The 25,289-nt window shown below is 37.9% G+C and overlaps 1 long non-coding RNA gene across 1 annotated transcript; it reads right to left on the bottom strand.

Annotated features, from left to right (window-relative positions):
* Positions 1-815: 815 nt before the first annotated feature.
* LOC144666831 (uncharacterized) lies at positions 816-20,731 on the bottom strand. The gene is made up of 3 exons (XR_013573239.1): positions 20,654-20,731; positions 1,264-1,338; positions 816-882 (listed from the first exon to the last, which is right to left on the bottom strand). It is a non-coding gene; the product is annotated as an uncharacterized LOC144666831 (long non-coding RNA).
* Positions 20,732-25,289: the final 4,558 nt, after the last annotated feature.

Below are 25,289 nucleotides of genomic sequence, written 5' to 3'. Positions count from 1 at the left end.
CACCATCTAAATATAAAATCCAAGATATTTCAAAATTCCTCTTGTAAATTTTGATGAAACTTCGCAGAGCTGAAGGTAAAAACCCAAGGTATACGTAGCGTGAAGGATCTCGAGAGAAAATGCGGTTACGGGCCAAAAATCGGTTCTGAGCTAAAACTTGTGTGACGTCACAGTTACGTTATATTCATTCCGATCTCTAGAAAATTTATATCATATTACAGTTCAGTCTATGTGTAATCCATGTGATATAATGGATATGTCATTGACCTCAAGCTTTTCAGGTATAATGGGTTCAAAATTGGTAGGTATCCCTAGAAAAAAATACTTGGTCGAGTCACCTTAAAGATACAAGCAAACGAGATTAAGTTTGAAAACTGTTCAGCCCAACAATATTTCAAAAATCCTTATTGCAATCCTTTTCAATCTTCATCGATTTTTTTATCCTTAACTTATTTTGTATTCACTGTGTTACTGAAATGTTCCTTCACTACTTTCAAAACTTTTTTTTTCATTTCACTAAATATAATAGTCATTTTCCATGCCAAAATTTTGCTCAAATCCGTAATACAGTCCCTTTTATGAAGTTCTCCTCACACGAAATATACCTGACACGTAATGTTAGATAATTGAGTTCATTAAGAAAGCAAATGATTGGTATTTTTTATTCTGAGACTTACGTTGCTGTCCTTGCCCCCATCCAGGTGAAACAATTCCTGTCCCTAAAATCATGGCAGCCGTGAAAAAAGTGAGTTAATGCCTCTTGAAACTCAGTCAATATACGAATAAAAAACTGAAAAAAGACTTGTATTAAAGTACGTACCTAGCCAAAGGATAGCAATGCAGAGAATATTCCAGGATGGCATTGTTTTATCCGTAGTCACTCTGAAATTGTTGAGATATCCTACTTTTTACCTTGTTTTCTCTTTTATACAAATGAGCTACTTTTTTATATTTGTTAATGCAATATTAAAATCATACTACTAGGGTATGCTTAACTAGGCTGTGTAGCTATTGCAAGATCATTTTAAAACATGGCTTACGTTTTTGATTGGCATGTTCTCAAGCCAGCGACTTACAGAGAATGCAGTGTATATTTTTTGGGGCAATACTGGCCGCAGGTGTGGCCGCGGGCATTGGGTGTGCTATATATAGCTTAGTCAGTGATTTACTTAGGACTTACTGATGAATATTAAGTTTCGCCTTGAGAAGTCGTTTGCATAACTTGAAAGTTCGTGCTATTTTGACATGCTACGTTACACTAACCTTTTTGTTTTCTTACTTTCTGTTGTCTCCTTTTATACTTTCTAGATCACTGCCAAACAGAAATTGAAGACTACACTGCAATTAAATAGAAAAAAATAACATTGATTAACGGACAAAGAAAGTCAGTTAATAAACCACCATTGCTGTATCACTGAAAATGCTGGAACTAGTAGTGCGATCGGTAGAAGACATTTAAGAAGGTTTTTTAAGCCGATCTGTTGTTCTTGTCTAAGTTTTCGGTGACATCTGTTCACCTTCATCAGAGTAAGTGAACGTTTGCTAAATCGTTTTTTGATAATTTCAATCTAAAACCGTAGGTCCCGTCTCCTGTATCTTCAGTCTTATAACAGGGGACGTTAAAGAACCCACACACTATTCGCAAAGAGTAGGGCACGAAGTTCCCGGTGTTGTGGTCTGGCCTTTGTGTAGTAAATTACATTATGTGTACACCGCATTTGAACATTACATATGAAAGATACGCTATATAAATTGATTATCATTATCATTATTATTATTAAAACACCGCTGTTTTCCGTACTTTTTTTCCTGTAGGAATTGCTCACGTAGTTATTCGGTTATAAGGCGTACGGTTTTTACGTGAAAAATCTGTTTTTCTGTGGGAGGTTCATGCCAAAATTAGGGTGCGTCTTATAGCCGAGTATTTTCGCCCAACAAAATCTTATGACCGCCATTTTACTGGAACTTACAGTTAAAACAAGAAAAATAAAAACACTTAATGTTGTTTATTGACTTTTACGGTATTAAAGAGATAAGAAACATCTTAAGTTTAAACGCAAAGTTTTTTATCGCGGATATAAAACGAGTTTAAGTAACACCAGTATATGCCAGCATTTTGTTGAAAGTAGACAAAGAAAACCAAGCATACTCATTTGTAACAAACCTTTCTAAGCGTGGAAAGTGGAAAATGACTTTAGAAAACAAGGAAAACATCAAAAAAGCTTGAGAATCTCTGAAAAACACTCGATAAAGTTCGTAGCGATACGAAGCATGCTTGAGAACTTGGTAACCAAGCTACAAACTCAGTGGTCACTGGTAACTACACATCTGCCAGGTTACTAAGCAGCTACGTTCGAAGCATGAACGATGGAAAGATGTTTTGCTCAAGTGGAATTACGTCTTTTTTACAGGAAATGTTAGCTTTTTACTCGAAGATTGTGCCAAGGAGTATGAACAACATTCAAATTTTGTAAGAAAAAACTGTCCTTAAATTGATCACTACATCTTTTCAACTCTCCAACTCATGGTGCGTCTTATAACCGAGTGTTTTCTGAGAATTTTCAGTTTGTAAACTTAGCATAACAATGTTGCCAAGTTTGGGGTGCGTCTTATAACCGAGTGCGCCTTATAACCGAATAACTACTATTAATGCATTTTAAAAGGCAGAACCAAGTACCTAAAAGATCTACCATGATGTGATTGTCTCAGTCACTCAGTGTTATCAACATTTGTAATGACCCGATTTATTAGGTAAATTGTATCACATTAGACACTATTAACCCTCGGACGTACAAGCAAAGTCATATCCCCACCATCGTACAAGGGGTGGAAGAAACCCCTCCCTGGAGTTTTCGTTGTATTAAGGCGTAACGAAAATATTTTACACTGAGACGAAAGCCCTTATCTTACTCTACAAGATGACATAATTTTAATTGACTGCGACGTCATTAGAGCCGCCATCTTGGATTTCAACATTTTCTTAGAAAGTCACAAAATAACGGAAATTGTTGCAAAAGCAAGCCAGAATTCTTATATAATGTAAAAATAAACAAATCTTGCTTTTCTGTTTTTAAAAAACAGGAAAAAATAAAGAAAAACGTTAAAAATGACGATTTTTGGCTAGACCTGCTTGTATTTATGACGTTGCCATGGCAACGTCAAATATCATGGATACATGGTTGACATATCAAAATTTTTGCAAAGGATGAATGAACAACTATTGAAAATTTCAGCATTGTAGAGTAAGTCCCTTTTCTTCCAAACTTTATGGAGGATGGCATCCACACCCCCCCCCCCCCCTCCCCCTTGTTAGGAGCGAATATAAGGAAAAACCAAGAACAAGGCGGCAAAAGTTGAAAAAGTCGATTTCCTTCATGTTTTCCCATTAATAGCTTTTAGGTAGATAAGAAACCTGAGGTAGCATCCTTCCAATTTCCCAGAAATTTTCAATGCTTAAAAAAAAGGAATTTAGTTTCAGTCATGAACAAGCTCAGAAAAAGACAGTTTTCAGAATCATTGAATTGCTCAATCCCATTTAACACATGTCTTTGAAATAGTCATGGTTTGCATCTTTTCTGGAATTGACTCCTTTTTTGTCAGTGTAGCTGCCATGGCCAGTAAAAAACACGAACTATTCCCCAGAAAGAAAATTTAACACCCCGCGGCTAATAAATCAATTGTACTGGCCTTTGTATATTTTCTTGTTTGCATATGAATTGATGACAAGCAGTGCCTTTCAAGGTCTGTCTTAGTTGTCAAAGTTTTCCCTGTTGTTCACATATCCGGTCTTCATATTTGAGAATTAATCCAAAAAGAGAAAGGTTGATAATACTTAAGCATATATCTGCCTTGTCAAAAACGTCGACCAGTCTTACTCTAGTTTGAAAACTATAAGGATAGTTAAAAAAATGATTCGCGTTATGAGCAAATTCCTTAAAAAGTTTGCAACATGCCGCGCTTTAAAATTAGGCTGATCTTCAATGTATGATTTATTACTCAAAAAAAGACAGCTCCCGGTGATGGCGAGGCTATTCTCATTCATAATTATGACGCGGAATTCAGAAGTGCGTGGATTACATAACCCCATTTGTTAATAGATAGTTGTGTTAGGTAATGCTTAATCACCACGTGCACAATCGCCGTATTTAAAGATCCCTTTGCTTAGTTTCGGGGCATTTCGAAAGAGATACGCAAGCCGGGAAGTCCGGGCGAATTTTCTTATACTCTCGCGCTACGTCGCCGAAGCCCAACCACGTGCTTTAGTTTGTTTCGTCGTTTATTTTCTCAAGTTCATGGCTGTACCTACCCTGCCTCTGCTGTTTAACTAGAAGATTTACACTGCATGTCCATTCTCTGCCGCTTCGCAAGTTCCACATCATGCCGGAGTAGCGGGACAACGCGTACAGCAATAGTTTACTCGGTATTTTAAAACATTTTTATGTGTTTTTTTCTTTTTCGCTTGCTTATCCGTTTGTTTATCCCGTAGTGTGTTTTATATCTACGTAGTTCTGTTTATAGCAATTTATTACCATATGTGTTACGGCTGTAGTAGCTTACGTTCGCTCGTGTGTCGAGCAAAGATTGGCAAACGCCGTGTGTCGGCTGTAGTAGCTAAAACGTTCGCTCGTGTGTCGAGCAGAGATTGGTAGACGCCGGCGCCGTGTGTCGGCTGCCCGGTCGGCTGTAGCAGCTATAAAACGTTCGCTCGTGTGTCGAGCAGAGATTGGTAGACGCCGTGTGTCGGCTGTAGTAGCTAAAACGTTCGCTCGTGTTTCGAGCAGGCACTGGCAGACGCCGGGTGTCGGCTGGTAATAGCTTAACCGTTTGCTCGTGTGTCGAGCAGAGACTGGCAGAGGCCGTATGTCGGCTGCAGCTAAAACGTTCGCTCGTGTGTCGAGCTGAAATTTGCAGATGCCGTGTGTCGTGTGTCGAGCAGAAACTGTCAGATGCGTTTGTCGGCTTTACGTTGCTCAATGTTTGCTCTTGCGTTTAGCACAATTTGTTACACGCCGTGTCGGTTTTAGTCTAAAGGTTGGCTCGTGGGTCGAGCTTAGTTGGCAGGAGCCTTGTGTCGGTTTTGTTTAAAGTTTGAACTGTGTATTGTGGGTATTTGGCAACAATCATGTATCGAACATTCCGGGGGGGGGGGGGCACCCTGTATTTTAACTGTTAGTGTGCTAAGTGTTTCGTTACGGTATATCTGGCTGGAATTGTTTTGCTTGCATGTCAAGAAAATCAAGTAGTTGCCGATTGATGGACATTTGTTTCAGAGCTTACTGGTGTCAGTAAGAGTGTTAATGAGCTTAGGTTTAAAGTGTTTACGAGTTGGTTACGTAAGGTTTGTTACGTAACCCATCCCAGTACGGAACTTTATTGGACAGGTATCACGCATGTTTGTTTTATGGATCTGTGTATCTCTGTAGGTTCAGTGTTTAAATTTTCAAAGCTCGCCGGTTGGCCGTTTTCATCCACGGAGTTTAATGTTTTATCCACGTTTAGACACGAACAACGTGGGATATATGGAAGTGATGTTTATCCTTTATTTTTCCCCAAGCTAGAAGTTTTAAAATTAATTCAAAATATTATAAAAAAAATAATTTTAAACAGTCCACCCCCTCCACTGGCCTTATCGCGATCAGAAGGGTAATCTCAGTTACGCCCTATAATCCGTTTACGACGGATTCCTGGTCCGGCTTGGCTAGTGGGTTTTTTTCCCTTTTGTTCATTTTTCGTTTGTTGTCTTACGTTTTCCTTTCTGTAACAACAATGGTTTTAATCTGCCCGCCTTAGGTATTGGCGATTTCTTGAAGGAGTTTTTTCTTGAATCTCCTACTCTCATTATAAGCCACGATCGAAATACATGCTATGGTGTAGGGAAGTAACCCCACTAGCCTGGCCGGGCCTTTCGCATACCGGTTGGGGTTTGAGGGGATTTTTGAGTTTTGGGGAGAAGGAGTATTTTTGGGGTACTCTTTCCTATAAATGTGAAGATCTTTTGAGTTTGTACTGAAGCAGCAAGGTGCGTGAGCAGCCGAAGGCCACAATCTTTCCCCATACCTTATCCACGCCGGACAATGAGCGGCATAATTAATGAGTGAGAATGGTATACTATTCTCATTCATAATTATGCCGCGGAATTCAGAAGTGCGTGGATTACATAACCCCATTTGTTTATAGATAGTTGTGTTAGGTAATGCTTAATCACCACGTGCACAATCGCCGTATTTAAAGATCCCTTTGCTTAGTTTCGGGGCATTTCGAAAGAGATACGCAAGCCGGGAAGTCCGGGCGAATTTTCGACCCTCCCACCTCCCCTTCGGCGACGTAATAGACAACTATAGTGCTTTCTCACCCTGTCACTCATTGCCTAGGCCACAATCTTTCCCCATACCTTATCCACGCCGGACAATGAGCGGCATAATTAATGAGTGAGAATGGTATACAATTAGAGGAAACTAGAACAATGGACGCACATTCGATGTTATTCGATGCACTTCCTATTTGTTTTAATCATATACTGAATTAAAATGGCACTGTCGTTAACTCGTGATATGGGAGTGACCACTAACGCAATGGTTGACCTTGGTTAAAATTGGCAAGCTAAAGGTGGCTTTATAATGGCTTCCACGGTCTTGGTGATACAATAGCTGGATCTAATGGAAAAATTACTGACGAGAGTGCCACATTCTTTTCTCTTATGAAAATTATAGCTGGAGTCTATCACAATGCCCGGGCCAAACGAGGATGAGAATCAGATGAACGTTCAAACTCTCACTCTCTTTGATGAGTTTCATGCGCTCTCATCGACTTTAAACGCGCTCAATCTTTTTATAAGAGTCGATAAGAGTTTGACGGGCTCCTGTTCTCGTTTGGCCCGAGTGGATGATATCGACGAGAGTTGACGAAAACTCTCATGACAGTCAACTCAGTCTCATCAACTCATCCTCGTTTGGCCCGGGCTTTACAGCAAAAAGGTATCTAATTTTAGAACAAGAAATCTGAATTTTGTAGCTGTATTGCCTTATTAAAAATATATAATTCAAATAATTCCTAGGCACTGAACTTTGTTTAAGTTTAAGAATGATTTTGGCACGGTGAAACAGATTGGTACAGTTAGATGCCGTTTTATAAAAACGGCCGGTAATTTGAACGAAAACTGATTTCCGTTTCCTTGAGTACAATGAGCTGTCATTGTGCTCAATTTGAAGTCGACAATGACAGCTAGCAACTTTAACGAGGAAAATAATTTTTAAACGTATTTTGGCTTTGGTGTGAATGGGGTTTATGTCTGCCGAACGCCCTCGGCATTTTACAAAATGTTTGTATTCACTTGCAAAACGTGCCGCTACTCGCCGCTATTTAGACTCACTTTTTGCCAAACCGAGCACCTTTTTACTCTGACAAACAAAAAGCTACATTTAATTGTTAAATTGCAGTTTCCCTGAAATAAGCTCTAATGCTTAAGAAAGTGAGGAACAATTTCTATGCTTTGATAGCAGCAGCTGCTTTCTTCGAAATAAGAAAAAAATGTGTCTATGGTGTTATCAGAAGCTAATATATATACATATTATAAAAAAAAAATGTTTCTCAGCAAATCTTTAGATAATCTCTTATAGGTAATTTCTTTCTTTAACCTTGGCCAAACGGAAACGCAAGTTAAGACGCAAATTTTCGGACTTGCGTGCACTCGCGTTGACTTGCGTTGACTTTGGTCGAGATTAAATTTGCAAGCAAGTCAACGCAAGTTTTTCACAGTTTGGCCACCCATCAAAAGTCAACCCATTTTTTGCAGTTTACTTCAAATACTGAATTACAGCGCGTATCATTTAAACGGATTTTTAAAACTTGCGTGCACTTGCGACTATTATTATTAATAGTGGTGGTGAATGTTCCATCAAAAAATGCGTGTCTCACAAAAGTTTAGCCAAATTTCAGTGGTATCGTCGTCTCGAAGTTTTCTTTGATGCCTTCTCGAAGTCTCAATTTCTTTTGCAAGGCTAAAAAAGGTCTCGTGCTGGCAGAAAAGATATCAGTCTCGCCGTCGCGCTAAGTCTCGCATTCACCATTCGACACCTCTATTACTATACTTGTGTGCCACCCAACGCAAGTCTGTACGCAAGTTCAACTTGCGTCCACTTGCGATACCGTTTGGCCAGGGCTTTAGACAGATATGGACAGTTAAGCCGTAAATGGTGATGAAGGAAAGTATATTGGTATATGACTTTTGCTGATGCGTTCTTTTCTTCGTCACATGCGTGATAGGGAATTATTCGAATCCTCATATCGAGCTTTTGATTTGCGTGATTCCACCTTAAGTAAAGATTGTCTTTCTGGTCCGCTATTAAAAATAAATGCTGAATATCACTTACCATCTAGAAGCCCTCTAGCTTGTCTTGTAGTGTCGAGCCGTAGCTGCCAGCAGAAACACTATGTTTCATAAAAGGTTGAAGAACTCGCAGCTGCTGTTTTTCAATTTGAAGAAGTTAATTTCACTGGTCTTTTGTTCGCGTTCTTATTTGCATATGAATGCAGCGCTTCTCAATGTTCATGTGTGTCTACTGAAGGTTTGTTAAACAACGCGTGACGTCCATATCGACATTTCAAATTCATAGATAAGAGAGAGCTCATTTAACCCGTGAAACAATAATATTAATTGCGTAATAGTCAAAAATAAACAAAAGAAAACAATAGAATAAGTGTCTAATAGTATCTTAAAGTTTAATAACTATTTCACGGGTATAGTTAAATCACTCTAAACCAAAAGGTATAGAAAATCATACATAATGTTGCAGATATTTTTTGGAGCAGATTTTTGAGTGTATTTGAATTACTGTAGGCATTTTTTGTTTTACTGTTTAGAATTTTGACTTATTCATTCAACACCTTGCGGTAGCCGCCGTTTGACGCTTCGAAGCTTAAATAAAAATGTTCATCTACATGATGCGCTTTATGATTTATTGACATATTTAAACATCTCTTGCATTGCTTGGGGAAAAAATTAAAACACTAAACACATGTGCGCGTTCAAGATCATTTTTTCTTACTTTCGTTTTCACGAGATTAAGAAACGACGTTGAATGTTGAGAGGTTTCGTAGATTACAAAAAAAAAAAGAAAAGAGACAATTCAGCAATCTGGTCAGGACAATCTGCGAGCCATTTCAGTTAGCCTAAATAACATACTGGTTAGCCTAAACAACACTCTGGTTAGCCTAAATAGCACTGCGGTTAGCCTACAGTTAGCTTAAGTAGCCTGTGGTTAGCCTTTATATTGGGATAAAGGATTTCTGGCTCGCGAGTCATGCAAGTCATGCGAACCATTCAGGTTAGCCTGAATAACACTTTAGTTAGCCAAAACAACACTCCGGTTAGCCTAAATAATGCTCTGGTTAGCCTAAATAACACTCTGGGTAGCCTGCAGTTAGTTTTGGTAGCTTGCAGTTAGCCTTTTACTGAGATCTGGAATGTCTTGTTCGAATGGCTCGCATGGCTTGCTGACTCGCACTGTTTCCTAGTGACATAAAAAAAAATAAAATTTCTATTCGCTTGAATATTTAACTGATGTACTAAGTGCACAATCTAGTTAGATTCTAAGCGTTGTGATAAAAAGAACCAAGCCAGGAACAGTATTTCGGAACACAACGGGAACATCGTTTGTATTTGTAGTATGCGAAACTCAGAGAAAATATTTTAATTTAGGTAGCATGGTTTTTCCAAAAAAAAAATCATGAATATTAAAATTTTAATTAAGGACTGGTTTCTTTTGGTAAATATAATCGCAGGTTAACATTGTTTTAGATTTCTTTTTTTTTTTTAATTTTTCATTATCTTTTATCTGCGTTCCAAGATGAAATTCTTTCCCTTTTTATTAGTTTTCAGAAGTAACAATTTTCACTTTTTAACTGATGTCATAGTGAAATAGGCTTAACGTGATGGTACTTTTTGGCTTGTCAACACAAGCGTGATGAATATGCCTCAAATTTCATCAATTATGCACCTCGCCTTCTGCCAACTTTCCACTTTGGCGAATTTTGAATTTTTCGAAAAAAGCTCACTGAAAGGTTTCTTTGGGTAAAGTAAAAAGAAACTAGAAAATTCGCGACCCTCCGATGATTCTCGATATTCCCTGACATTCATTCAGTCTTTCAGTCTTGTGTTAAAAATGGCTGTCTTTGGAAAAAATGTAGAGGCAAATTTTCGCGAATTTACAAATTAAAATTAGCAATTTGTAGGTTTTAAGTTTCTTTCTTGTTTTTTTTTTTTTTTTTTTTTTTTTATCACCTAGATTAGTTTTTGTTCTAGCGTTTTGGCATTTTGTTAAAGTCATTTCACCAAAAAATACCCTAGGCAATTTTCACAGGAGAATTTCCATTACCTTTTTAGCTTGTAAAACGCCCTCAAAAGTCGCCGCTTGTCTATAGAGGTCTAGCAATTTCTAATCCAGATTCGTTATTTGACATGCCGGCTATTTTTTTTATTCTACAAATAGGCTACATTCAATTTTGCATTCCAATTCCCCTGTAATTTTAATGCTTAAAAAAAGAAATTTAATTTCAGCCATGAACAAGCTCAGAAAACGTCGGTTTTCAGAATCATTGAATTTCTCAATCCCATTGAACATATGTCTTTAAAATAGTCTTGGTTTACTTCTTGAATTGACTCATTTTCTGCACGCTATATTTCAAAGGCAGGAAGACGTTTAAATACGTGATTCGACCTTAAGAAAAGTTTGTCTTTCTGGTTCTGTTTTGAAAACTTCTTGAAACTTACTAACCTTCTCCAAGCTTGTCTTGTATTGTTAGCGTAGCTGCCAGTAAAAACACGAACTATTTATCAAAAAGAAGCTTCAACACCCCGCGGCTGGTAAATCATTTGCACTGGCTATTTGTATATTTTCTTGTTTGCATATGAATTAATGACAAGCAGTGCCTTTCAAGTTCTTTCAAGTTCTTTCTTAGTTCTCAAAGGTTTCCTTATTTTTCACATATCCGGTTTTTAATATTTGAGAATTAAACCAGATAGAGAAAGATTTATAATACATAAGCATATTACTGCCTTGATCCAAAAGGTCAAGCAGTCTTTCTCTAGTTTTTAAAATATAAGGATAATTAAAAAATCGTTCGCGTTATGAGCATATTCCTCAAACAAGTTTCAACATGCCGCTGCTTTAAAATTAAGTTGATCTTCCTGGTGTGATTTATGACTCATTTGCAGAGTTTAAGACCGCTCCCGGTAATAGCAAGTCAATTAGAGAAAACTAGAACAATGGACTCACATTCAATGTTATTCGATCCATTTCCTATTTGTTTTCATTATGAATTAAAATGCCACTGTAGTTAACTCGTGGATATGAGAGTGACAGATGACGCAATGGTTGACCTTGGATAAAATTGGCAAGCTGAATTTGGTCACGGTGATTTAAATAGAGGGGTCTAATGGTGAAAATACTGCCGACAGCGCCACGTTCTTTTCTCGTATGAAAAGGTTAAAGCTGGAGTCTATTTCAAAGCCCGGGCCAAACGAGGATGATAATTGATGATAGTTCAAACTCTCTCCCTCATTTGACATGGAACTCTCATGAGTCTCATGCGCTCTTATCGACTTTAAACGTGTTCAAATTTTTCGTGAGAGACGATGAGAGTTTGACAGACGCTCGTTTGGCTCGAGTTGATGATAGTCGACGAGAGTTGACGAAAACTTTCATGACAGTCAACTGTTATCAACTCTCGCCCTCTTTTGGCCCAGGCTAAACAGTGAAAAGGTTTCTAATTTTAGAACAGGAAAATCTGAATTTGTAGCTGTATTGCTCTAATAAAAAAAATATATATATATCATCCGAATAATTCCTAGGCGCTGAACTTTGTTTAAGTTTAAGAGTGATTTTGACACGGCGAAACTGATTGGTAGAGATGCCGATTTCTAAAAACTGCCGATAATTTGAAACAAAACTGATTTCCGTTTCCCAGTCAAACACCGTCGATAATTCGAATATGCGATCTGCTTTTTTCACCGTCCACAACACTCGTGGAAGCTACCGCATATCCACGAGTATGTATGACTCTAGAGGGAAATTTGGCGGGCGACAAACTGATTATAACTCTAGCGCCCACCAGCAGTGATAACACACTGAAACCACTCTTGTTTTTATCTTTAAGCCTATGAAGAAAAAGCGCAAACTGATTATCTTTAAAGTATAAAAACTTCTGTCGGTTTGCACAGTTTGCACACAGACTGAAAAGTCGTCAATTGGAAATTTGTCATCGCCTTGTTGTGTTGGTTTTTATATAGGAAACGTTTTCGTGTAATTAATAAAACACTAAATTCTAAAAAAATACCGCTATTTGGAGAAAGCCTAAGAGCAGAGTTTCGATAACATAAGAAGTTGATTGTGGGATTTTCCTACTAAACAGAATAGACAATAATTTAACTTGTGAATATTCAAATGAAATTAAGTGTCATTGTCAGAGAAAACCAGGCAATGCCAAAAGATGGAGGTCAGCCGATTTCCCCAATATTTTCAGCATTTGAAACCTATCAGATAAGATTAAGATTGGTGGCATTTAAATAATTTTCTGCCTTTTCAATCCTGAGATTAACCACCCCCTAGTTTTTGGCACATTAAGTGCGTAAAATCCTCATAAAATAGACCAAATTCTAGGTACAGCAAACAGATCTTCCTTTCGCATTTCTTGCACAAATCTTTTTCTCAAGGTAAATTAACTGGTTGCTGATGTTTTGCATGCTTAGAAACAACTTTTCAGTTTAACTGTAATTTTTAACATATTTTCTAAACTAGGTAGGTAGCTTGTGCCTTGCCACAGAGCAAATTTCGGGGATTTTCAAATTTATTTTTTTCAAAAGTGCGGTGGTTTATTTTTTATTAAAAGCCATTTTATAACAGTCCATACCCTTCTTAATCAAAAACAAGAATTTATTGATTGGCACAAAGAACTCTTTTTCCACGAATTTTGTTCAAAAATGCCTCTGATCGCTCTTATGGCTATTTTCCCGACAAAATTAAATCACACTAAAATATCACAAAACATCGATAAAATTACATTTTGAAATGAAATAGTTGTATTTTAATTCATTTGAAAGGAGTAGAAACGTCAGCAAATGTGTTAATAATTGATTTCGAATTAACTTTGTTAATTTAAGTAATAGATACCACAGGCCGTGCATGAATTCATTGTGTATTTCCCGCGAAAACTTAGTCGTATTACGTAAGTATTGCTTGAATTTTCATAGTATATCCAGATTAGTTTGGTATGTCTTAAAAGCGAGAATATAAACCTAATATATAAGGCGGTCTTAGTAGTAATGATCCAAGGTACTAAAATAAGAAACCACGCGACGATATTTTTCCCGTTCGACACGGAACTTTTGTCAGTTTCGATTCATGTTATCGATCACGTTTTATTCGGGACAAACACTCGTATGAATTGTTCGTTAACTTCTCAAGAATCACCTTGTAGTCTTTTCGAATATAGTACAACTATTCTACCGTTAGATGCTTGTAAACAAGACGTTACAGTTCACTTACTAGGTCTTGCTGTGAGTGGCAAGCGAGGATGGTGATCTCGAAGTTCAGCAATCACTGAGATGGAGCTCACTTCATCAGTTCAGATCAGGTCACTTTGACTTATCCGTAGATAGCAACAGCCGACTGCATGCGACTGGCGATCTTGAAAAAAATACCTGTTGTTAACACTGCACAAAGATCAATGCAAACAGATTAATGAATGACCCACGCCGTTTTTGCATGACCTTTGTAATGTATGCAATACGGTCACGCTGGTTGTAATTTGAGTTCCTCTCTTTTCAAGTTTATCTCGAATTCTTTTCATCCCAAAAGAGACAGAAACACGCACACAAGACCCAATCAACATAGGTAGAAGTTCAGATCAGCTGTGTATTTTTTCTAGAATCTTTCGTGATAGGAAGCGTATTTTTTTCATTTCTAATTTTGATATAACGCAAGTGTCATCGTGACGCTCCCGAAGTAAGTAGTAACTCCTCCAATTTAACCAATAAAAGCATCTCTGTTTTGATCATTGGAGAAAACTGAAATATGACCCAACTCGTGTGTAAATTTGCATAGATGCACAATGTTTATCAATTAATATGGGCATCGTTTACCGATATAAAAAGATAAACAAAATGTTTGTTTCAGATCACGAGAATTAATGCCCAGTATATGTCCGTGTTGTTTTTTATAACCGAATCGTTTGGTCAGAGCAGTATTCGTACCCAAGTGATATTCAAGCGAATCCATTATAGGATGCTTAAGATGCACACACTCATGATTCGCACTATGAGAAAACTTACTTAACTAGCTCTGGTTTTCTTTCTTGTTCAAAAATATTTGTGAATTAAATTTAAAAAAATAATAATAATTCTTAATTTTTGTAGCATCAAAAACGCCTGGTCAAACCTGACCAAGGCCTCGATGGTGGCAACAACAACTTTGTTTCGTGTTGTGTACCTTTCAGACACGATAAATTTCTGTCAGGGCGTGGTTCACCTATAACCTTAAAGCAGATTTCATTTGTACTGTAAAAAGATTTGTACTATATTTAGCCCACCAATTTCCCGGATTTTTAACTACCAAAAAAATTAATAATTGCGCGGGGCGAGAGTTAACCGATGTACAAGATAAATGCTTACAAGAGTATACATCACGCCGGTGACACTGTGGTACATGCTTAACAAACATATTTGTTTTTCCTTTACGATCACTTGATTGCCTGTACAACAAATTATCCAACATCCAACCAACATAAAGAAAAGGGTAAGCAAGTGATCTTGTTCAAATGTTGAAAAATATTTACAGATGTATCCCACTGGCATTTCAAAAAAAGATGTTTTTTATACATCATTTTCCTCGATTCTAAGAAGCGGGGCATGGCCATTACAAAACTGTGTATCACTGTTTTATATTTGAAAATAAGTAGCCCGAGATTTCTATGAATTAGATGAATCAACCAGGCTCAGCCGAATCGTCTATCGGTATAAACCAATCAGAGTCAGAGAAAATTTAGTGGTCAACTATAGGGAATGATAGTGTCTCTCTGCGGATGAACACCATCGTGTCACGTGATCAATTTAGTCCAATCAGAATCTGAGAAAAATTATTGGTGAACTATAATTAAGCAATAGAGTGTTTCTGTCGAGGAACTATCCGCTGATAGTTGCCCCGCGGAAATTTGATGTTCTTAAAACAAATATTAGCCCGAGAAGCTTCGAGGGCTAATATGCTAGTTTTAAGAACATCAAATTTTCAAGGGGCAACTATCAGACCGATAGTTCCGAGACAGAAACGCTCTATTGTTTTTATTGTTCACCACTAAATTTTCTTCCACCCGCACATACAAAAACGAGCATCGTGAATTATTTTTTACTTTTCAGGATAAAAAGCTCAATTGAAAGCCGAAATTTAACAAACGAAACAAAACCAGACTAAATGCAGTGTATTTGGTTGGGTTTGTTTGTCTGCAGGTAAGCTTGTTTACAAAAAAAAATTCACGGGCGGGAACTGTCAATCAGGGCACTATGGGCTGATAGTGCCCTACGGCGGACGAACACCATCGCGTCACGTAATCAATTTAAACCAATCAGAATCGGAGAAAATTTAGTGGTGAGCTATAATCACTGATAGGGCATGATTGTGCGTTGGCTTGAAAATACTTAAAATTTTAGGTTTTGGATAGCGATATCCCACTGAAACTGATCACCTGATGCGATAGGGGTTATCTGCGAAAGGAAAATACCCGGATGGATAGTACTCGTCCGTGAAAATTTGTTGTAAAGCGGGCCTGCAGACAGAAAAACCCCACCAAATCCACTGCATTTTAGTGAGTTTCTTGTCCGGTTATGTTTATTTCGACTTTGAAGACTCATCTGAAAAAGGTGAAAAAGAAAAATCAAAATTCTCGTTTTTCAAATGAGCGCGCGGAAGAAAATCTAATGTTAAACAATAAAACCGATAGAGTGCTTTGTTTCTAAACTATCGGTCTCATAGTTGCCTCTCGGAAATTTGACGTTCTTAGAACTAGCATATTAGCCCTCGAAGCTTCTCGGGCTAATATTTGTTTTAAGAACATCAAATTTCCGCGGGGCAACTATCAGCGGATAGTTCCTCGACAGAAACACTCTATTGCTTAATTATAGTTCACCAATAATTTTTCTCAGATTCTGATTGGACTAAATTGATCACGTGACACGATGGTGTTCATCCGCAGAGAGACACTATCATTCCCTGTAGTTGACCACTGAATTTTCTCTGACTCTGATTGGTTTATAGCGATAGACGATTCGGCTGAGCCTGGTTGATTCATCTAATTCATAGAAATCTCGGGCTACTTATTTTCAAATATAAAACAGTGATACACAGTTTTGTAATGGCCATGCCCCGCTTCTTAGAATCGAGGAAAATGATGTATAAAAAACATCTTTTTATGAAATGCCAGTGGGATACATCTGTAAATATTTTTCAACATTTGAACAAGATCACTTGCTTACTCTTTTCTTTATGTTGGTTGGATGTTGGATATTTTGTTGTACAGGCAATCAAGTGATCGTAAAGGAAAAACAAATATATTTGTTAAGCATGTACCACAGTGTCACCGGCGTGATGTATACTCTTGTAAGCATTTATCTTGTACATCGGTTAACTCTCGCCCCGCGCAATTATTAATTTTTTTGGTGGTTAAAAACCCGGGAAATTGGTGGGCTAAATATAGTACAAATCTTTTTACAGTACAAATGAAATCTGCTTTAAGGTTATAGGTGAGCCACGCCCTGACAGAAATTTATCGTGTCTGAAAGGTACACAACACGAAACAAAGTTGTTGTTGCCACCATCGAGGCCTTGGTCAGGTTTGACCAGGCGTTTTTGATGCTACAAAAATTAAGAATTATTATTATTTTTTTAAATTTAATTCACAAATATTTTTGAACAAGAAAGAAAACCAGAGCTAGTTAAGTAAGTTTTCTCATAGTGCGAATCATGAGTGTGTGCATCTTAAGCATCCTATAATGGATTCGCTTGAATATCACTTGGGTACGAATACTGATGTGACCATACGATTCGGTTATAAAAAACAACACGGACATATACTGGGCATTAATTCTCGTGATCTGAAACAAACATTTTGTTTATCTTTTTATATCGGTAAACGATGCCCATATTAATTGATAAACATTGTGCATCTATGCAAATTTACACACGAGTTGGGTCATATTTCAGTTTTCTCCAATGATCAAAACAGAGATGCTTTTATTGGTTAAATTGGAGGAGTTACTACTTACTTCGGGAGCGTCACGATGACACTTGCGTTATATCAAAATTAGAAATGAAAAAAATACGCTTCCTATCACGAAAGATTCTAGAAAAAATACACAGCTGATCTGAACTTCTACCTATGTTGATTGGGTCTTGTGTGCGTGTTTCTGTCTCTTTTGGGATGAAAAGAATTCGAGATAAACTTGAAAAGAGAGGAACTCAAATTACAACCAGCGTGACCGTATTGCATACATTACAAAGGTCATGCAAAAACGGCGTGGGTCATTCATTAATCTGTTTGCATTGATCTTTGTGCAGTGTTAACAACAGGTATTTTTTTTCAAGATCGCCAGTCGCATGCAGTCGGCTGTTACTTCTCTTTTAGTTTTCTGGACAGATGCTCATACCTGCCACTCTATCTACGGATAAGTCAAAGTGACCTGATCTGAACTGATGAAGTGAGCTCCATCTCAGTGATTGCTGAACTTCGAGATCACCATCCTCGCTTGCCACTCACAGCAAGACCTAGTAAGTGAACTGTAACGTCTTGTTTACAAGCATCTAACGGTAGAATAGTTGTACTATATTCGAAAAGACTACAAGGTGATTCTTGAGAAGTTAACGAACAATTCATACGAGTGTTTGTCCCGAATAAAACGTGATCGATAACATGAATCGAAACTGACAAAAGTTGCGTGTCGAACGGGAGAAATATCGTCGCGTGGTTTCTTATTTTAGTACCTTGGATCATTACTACTAAGACCGCCTTATATATTAGGTTTATATTCTCGCTTTTAAGACATACCAAACTAATCTGGATATACTATGAAAATTCAAGCAATACTTACGTAATACGACTAAGTTTTCGCGGGAAATACACAATGAATTCATGCACGGCCTGTGGTATCTATTACTTAAATTAACAAAGTTAATTCGAAATCAATTATTAACACATTTGCTGACGTTTCTACTCCTTTCAAATGAATTAAAATACAACTATTTCATTTCAAAATGTAATTTTATCGATGTTTTGTGATATTTTAGTGTGATTTAATTTTGGCGGGAAAATAGCCATAAGAGCGATCAGAGGCATTTTTGAACAAAATTCGTGGAAAAAGAGTTCTTTGTGCCAATCAATAAATTCTTGTTTTTGATTAAGAAGGGTATGGACTGTTATAAAATGGCTTTTAATAAAAAATAAACCACCGCACTTTTGAAAAAAATAAATTTGAAAATCCCCGAAATTTGCTCTGTGGCAAGGCACAAGCTACCTACCTAGTTTAGAAAATATGTTAAAAATTACAGTTAAACTGAAAAGTTGTTTCTAAGCATGCAAAACATCAGCAACCAGTTAATTTACCTTGAGAAAAAGATTTGTGCAAGAAATGCGAAAGGAAGATCTGTTTGCTGTACCTAGAATTTGGTCTTTTTTATGAGGATTTTACGCACTTTATGTGCCAAAAACTAGGGGGGTGGTCAATCTCAGGATTGAAAAGGCAGAAAATTATTTAAATGCCACCAATCTTAATCTTATCTGATAGGTTTCAAATGCTAAAAATATTGGGGAAATCGGCTGACCTCCATCTTTTGGCATTGCCTGGTTTTCTCTGACAATGACACTTTAAAAGTGATTACTCTTCTTTGGTCATTTTTTGATTTGTTTCTAGCCTTTTCTTTTGCCTCTTCTCTACAAGAGAGATACGGACGTCTTTAACTTAATATTTCGATCTGTGGAACCAATTCCACTTTCTTAGTAATTTCACCAACTAGTATAAAAAAAGAATTCTCAAGACAGTTTTTACGGGATTATCTTCATTACTTATACCCTTATTCACACCGGCAAAACATGTTTAGCATGGTATCTTTACTGAATTTTACATAAGGCTCAAGTAAGTTATAACTCGAGCTGCCATTGTGCTCAATTTGAAGTCGACAAACGACGGCTAGCATCTTTAACGAAGAAAACAATTTTAAAGCGTATTTTGGATTTGGTGTGAATGAAATTTACTCGAGGGCTTACGCCTGCCGAACGCCCTCGACATTTAAAAGATGTTTGTATTCATGCAAAACGCGCCGCTTGTCTAGATTTTCAGCAATGTATTCGGACTTACTATTTGCCATACCTAGCACCTTTTTACTCCGACAAACAAAAAGCTACATTTAAATGTTAAATTGCAGTTTCCCTGAAATGAACTCTAATGCTTATAAAAAAGTGAGGAGCAAATTCTATGTTTTTGATAACAGCAGCTGCTTTCCTCGAAAGAAGAAAAATTGTGTCTATGGTGTTATCAGATGTCACGCATTTTTTGCAGTTTACTTCAAATTCTGAATTGCAGCGCGTAGCATATTAAACGACTTTTTTTGCAAACTTGCGTGCACTTGCGACTATAATTGTTACTAGTGGTGGTGAATGGTCCTTCAAAAAATGCGTGTCTCGCAAAAATTTTGCCAAATTTCAGAGACGGTATCGTCGTCTCGAAGTTTTCTTTGACGCCTTCTAGAAGTCTCAATTTCTTTTGCAAGGCTAAAAAAGGTCTCGGGCAGGCAGAAAAGATATCAGTCTCGCCTTCACCATTCGACACCTCTATTACTATACTTGCATGTCCGTTTGGCCACCCAACGCAAGTATGTACGCAAGTTAAACTTGCGACTACTTGCGTCCACTTGCATTACCGTTTGGCCAGGGCTTTAGACAGATATGGACAGTTTAGCCGTTAACCCTATTCAGACCGGGGGGGGGGGGGGGGTGCTTTTGAGGCCCGCGCTGACTTTAGACTTTTATAACTTTTTTAATATTTAACTAAACGCTGCCAAACTTTCTGAGTTTTCCTAAAATTTATCTGGCAACAAGTTGGTAGGGTTGGATGATGTGTTAGGAACTTGACATCACCATGGCAACGGCATTTGACAGGCATGTTTTCCCAAATTTGTAATTTTGCGTGTTTCTGATAACAAAAATCAACTTAAATGGAATTATTTTTACAATTTTAAGGGTTTAAAGTACATTTCTATTGATTTTGAGTACTTTGCAGTTATTTTGGGTGGTTTTCTGGCATTTTGAAAAACATTTGAAATCCAAGATGGCGGATCCAAGATGGCGGCTGCTTTGACATAATGATGTAATTGTCACGTGATGTGACGTCACCATCCCACGTGACACGTTTCGGACATACAATACATCCTGTAAGTTTCGTGGTTATTGCTTAAATATTCTGGAAGTTACATAGGGGGGGCTTCCGAAGCCCCCCCCCGGTCTGAGAAGGTCCAAAAAAGCCCGGTCTTCATATCGAGCTTTTGATTTGCGTGATTCCACCTTAAGTAAAGATTGTCTTTCTGGTTCCGTTATATAGAAAATACTGAATCTCACTTACCTTCTACAAGCTCTCTAGCTCGTCTTGTAGTGTCGAGCCGTAGCTGCCAGCAGAAACATGTAGTATGTTTCATAAAAGGTTGAAGAACTCGCAGCTGCTGTTTTTCAATTTGAAGAAGTTAATTTCACTGATCTTTTGTTCGTGTTCTTGTTTGCATATGAATGCAACGCATTCGATGTTCATATGTGTCTACTGAAGGTTTGTTAAAGTGTATATGACACAGTTATTTTTATTTGCCTGATCGAATGTACGTGGAATGCTGATGGGAACATCGAAAAAAGAAATTCGAAATCTCTTTTTTTCACCGCGTTTTCGCGCTCTAAAATCGTGAAATTTCACTTCCGGTTGGGTCCACTGTGCGCCGTGACGTGAAACAAGAATGCGCTCAGTGATACACTCAATAACCAAACAAACCGAACATGGAATTTTAAAGCTGCGACGGCATAGATTTAATATCGCTAAAATCACAACAACACGTGCGCTACTTCTAAATTCGTTTTGAGCCTAATACGTCAAGATTAAAAACCGCCTTTTCATTTTACTTACCTGTATATTTGCTGATATGATATATGATAGCTTTATTTTCACACGCTGTTTCCATCGGCTTTTCTAAAAAAACTATTATCACACTAATATCCCTCTAGACTTCAGATCATTTATAAAACTCCAAGCCTTTAGCTTTTTTTCGGTTTTCCGGCAACCAAGCCGCAATTCCTTTGAAATTCCCTGTTCAGTTTGTTTGGTACTTGAGTGTATCACTTGTTGACGTCACGGCGCCCAGTGGGGAGCTGGGTCTAGACCGGCCATGACGTCAAAAGCAGAATAGACCCAGCTCCCCACTGTGCGCGGTTTTGGACCCAACCGGAAGTGAAAATATTGCGTGTTTTAGGTCGAAAACGCGGTGAAAAAAACAAGATTTCGAATTTCTTTTTTCGATGTTCGCATCAGCATACCACGTAGATTTGATCAGGCAAATAAAAAAAAATGTGTCATATACACTTTAAACAACGCGTGACGTCCATATCGACATTTCATATTCATGGTTTAGAGAGATTTCATTTAACCCGTGAAACAATTATATTAATTGCGTAATAGTCAAAACCAAACAAAAGAAAACAATAGAATTAGTTTCTTAAAGTGTAATAACTATTTTACGGGTTTAGTAAAATCACTCTAAACCAAAAAGTAAAGAAAATGATACATAATGTAGCAGAGATTTTTTGAAGCAGATTTTTGAGTGTATTTTAATTACTGTAGGCATTTTTTGTTTTACTGTTTAGAGTTTTGACTTATTCATTCAACACCTTGCGGTAGCCGCCGTTTGACGCTTCGAAGCTTAAATAAAAATGTTCATCTACATGATGCAGTTTATGATTTATTGACAGATTTAAACATCTCTTGCATTGCTTGGGAAAAAAATGAAAACACTAAAAACATGTGCGCGTTCAAGATCAATTTTTCTTACTTTCGTTTTCGCGAGATTAAGAAACGACTTTGAATGTTGAAAGGTTTCGTAGATTACAAAAAGGAAAGAGACAATTCAGCAATCTGGTCAGGACAATCTGCGAGCCAGCAAGCCATGCGAGCCATTTCGGTTAGACTAAATAACATATTGGTTAGCCTAAACAACATTCTGGTTAGCCTTAATAGCACTGCGGTAACCATTCAGGTTAGCCTGAATAACACTTTAGTTAGCCTAAACAACACTCCGGATAGCCTGCATAATGCTCTGGTTAGCCTAAATAACACTCTGGGTAGCCTGCAGTTAGTTTTGGTAGCTTGCAGTTAGCCTTTTTACTGGGATCTGGGATGTCTTGTTCGAATGGCTCGCATGGCTTGCTGACTCGCACTGTGTCTTAGTAACATAAAAAAAATAAATTTCTATTCGCTTGAATATTTAACTGATGTACTCAGTGTACAATGTAGTACAATTCGAAGCGTTGTGATAAAAAGAATACTATTTGGATCAAGCCAGGGACAGCATTTCGGAACACAACGGAAACATCGTATGTATTTGTAGTTTGCGAAACTCAGAGAAAATATTTTAAGTTAGGTAGCATGGTTTTTCAAAAAAAAAAACATTCATGCAAATTAGGCTAAGGGTAGATTGAATCTACCCATGGCTTATTATTAACCGTAACTGAAGATCTTAGTTCGCGCCTTAGCATGACCGAGGTGTTTCTTTGGAATTTTCGGTAATTACTTTTTCGCCCTACCTGGCGCTAAAAATACACGCGATGAGAAACTCGAAACTTTAAAACTCGGCATTTTTGACACGCTAAAAATGTTTTCCAGACAAGAACACGCGTAGATTTCGCTTCGGCGTCACTCGCGTGGGACATTCAGTCAAATTTACGTGGCGTTCGCGCGAAACATTTCGCAACGCTTAACTCTTATTTATCGATACTCATAACCGACCTAACTCAACCTCACTGAGATCCCACAACATGGTTTTTCAAAAAAAAAAAAAAAATGAATCCATGAGTATTAAAATTTTAATTGAGGACTGGTTTCTTTTGGTAAATCGCAGGTTAACATTGTTTTAGATTTGTGTTTCTTTTTTTAATTTTGCCTTATCTTTTATCTGTTTTCCAAGATGAAATCCTTTTCCTTTTAATGAGTTTTCAGAAGCTAGTAACAATTTTCACTTTTTAACTGATGTCATATTGAAATAGGCTTAAGAATAATTTAACTATTTAGCTTGCTAAGCGTCCTCGAGATTTTAGGCTTTGTTTACACTGGACCGGTTTCAAACTGTTTCGGTCCGAAAATTTGGATCGGATAGGCCCTCTGTTTACCCGGGACCGTTCTGGGACCGGTCTAGAACAGATCCAAGCGGATCGAAAACTGGTCCTGCTGGTTTGCCAGTCCAGTTTTGGATCCGTTCCGGTCCGGTTCCAGAACGGTCCTGTGTAAACACCTGGATCGGCTGCAAAACGGTTCCATGTAAATAGGAGCCGATCCGTTCCGGTCCGATTCTGAACGGTTCCGGTCCGGTCGCGTGCAACGAAGCCTTAGGCTATGTTTACACGGGACCGGTTCAATATGGATCTGATCCGATTTTCGGACCGGATAGGCCTTCTATTTACACGGGACCGTTCTGGAACCGGTCTAGAAAAGATCCAAAACCGATCCAAAACTGGACCTGGTATTCAGTCAACGAAATATCATTTTCGCCATCATCTCCCGACACACTTCCTTTTCATCACGCAGACGTTATGTGCTACTTCTCTGATCTAACAACTTGATCACAAATCGGTTCATTTAACGGTAAAATAACTGTCACAGTAGACTTTTTCGTGGACGACCTTCCGTAAATTCAGTACCGGAGGAAGAAGTTGATAAATCAGTGATTTGCCATCGGTAACACATCTTTGCTCTTGACTGCGACCTGTTTCAAAGGTTCATACTTTTTTCTTTCTGGTCCGCCATTTTAAAAACTGTCTGATCTTGAGCAGAAAGACCGGAAGTCCGCTATTCACGGACTCGAAATTGGAGCCGGCCAAAGGTCTTTGATCCCTGGTACTGACCAGAAGGATCGCGGACTCTGGAGACGAGAATGTGAAGAAACTTGACGGAGATGAAATTTACATGTCGGTAATTGTGAATCTCAGTGAAATAACGGGCGACTGGTGCGAGCTTGCTCTTGTCTGTGTTTTCAATAACAAAACCTAGAAAATATTTTGTCGATTTTGTCTATTAAACAGGCCAATTTTCCCAATCCGCTAGATTTCGTTCAGGTAATCCGTAAGTTTCATGGTCTCAATGCTTTCAACTTTATGCATGCTGCAGTGAAACTTATCGAAGCTTTGTTTAAGCCTCTTCGATCACGCTCGCTGGGTTCCAGAGAACACCAAGTTGTGTCTCTGAAAATCTGTAACCTACCTTATTTATATTCGATTACAAGAGCATCCGACAAGCGAAAACTGAAAAAAAATACAAGAAAAGGGTCCAAGAGCGGTTTTTAATTACATTAAATCAAGTTACGATACTCTGTTAAATGAAGCATGCCTACCAACGTTACATAACAAAAGTCTGCAAGATTTAGTTAACCGGATGTTCAAGGTGAGAAATGGAAGTCCTCCAGAGTATATCGCTGAGCTATTTCATAGGCCGGACACCTACAGTAATTTACGTAACTGTAACTTTATGATGCCAAGATACGATACAATTACCTATGACAAACATTCAATCAAACTTAAAGGTCCGTATTTTTTGCGAAGATTACCTACTCGCATAAGATCTTTATGTGAAACGGGGGGGGAGGGGGGGGGGAGAGAAACTCCCTTTGTTACACGAATGAAAAAAAGGGTCGTAGCGGTGCCGGGCAACCGAATGTGCGCAGTAGCTATCGAATGGTTGCTAAGGGCACAGTTAATAGCTTGACAAAGTCATTGTCAAGTTCGAATGTCTTGGTCTTGACCGTGCACAAAACACAATAGCTACTTGCATTTTGTTTGTTCTTTTGAAGTTTGCCGGACATCACAACAACAAACAGTGATAACGGTGTCTTTTCTGGCAAAAGTAGGGCTTGCGAATTAAAAACAAAAATAACTAAAATAACTCCAATGATTCTGAAATGATTTACCATTTTTGGTTGTTAAATGTCAACCGCGACCAACTTTTCGCTTGGTAT

This window comes from Oculina patagonica, chromosome 9 (genome assembly GCF_052425735.1).
Source record: "Oculina patagonica isolate OP01 chromosome 9, crgOcupat, whole genome shotgun sequence".
Lineage (NCBI taxonomy): Eukaryota > Metazoa > Cnidaria > Anthozoa > Scleractinia > Oculinidae > Oculina > Oculina patagonica.
The sequence above is the reverse complement of the archived record's forward strand: the minus strand, read 5'-3'. Positions and strand labels throughout refer to the sequence as shown.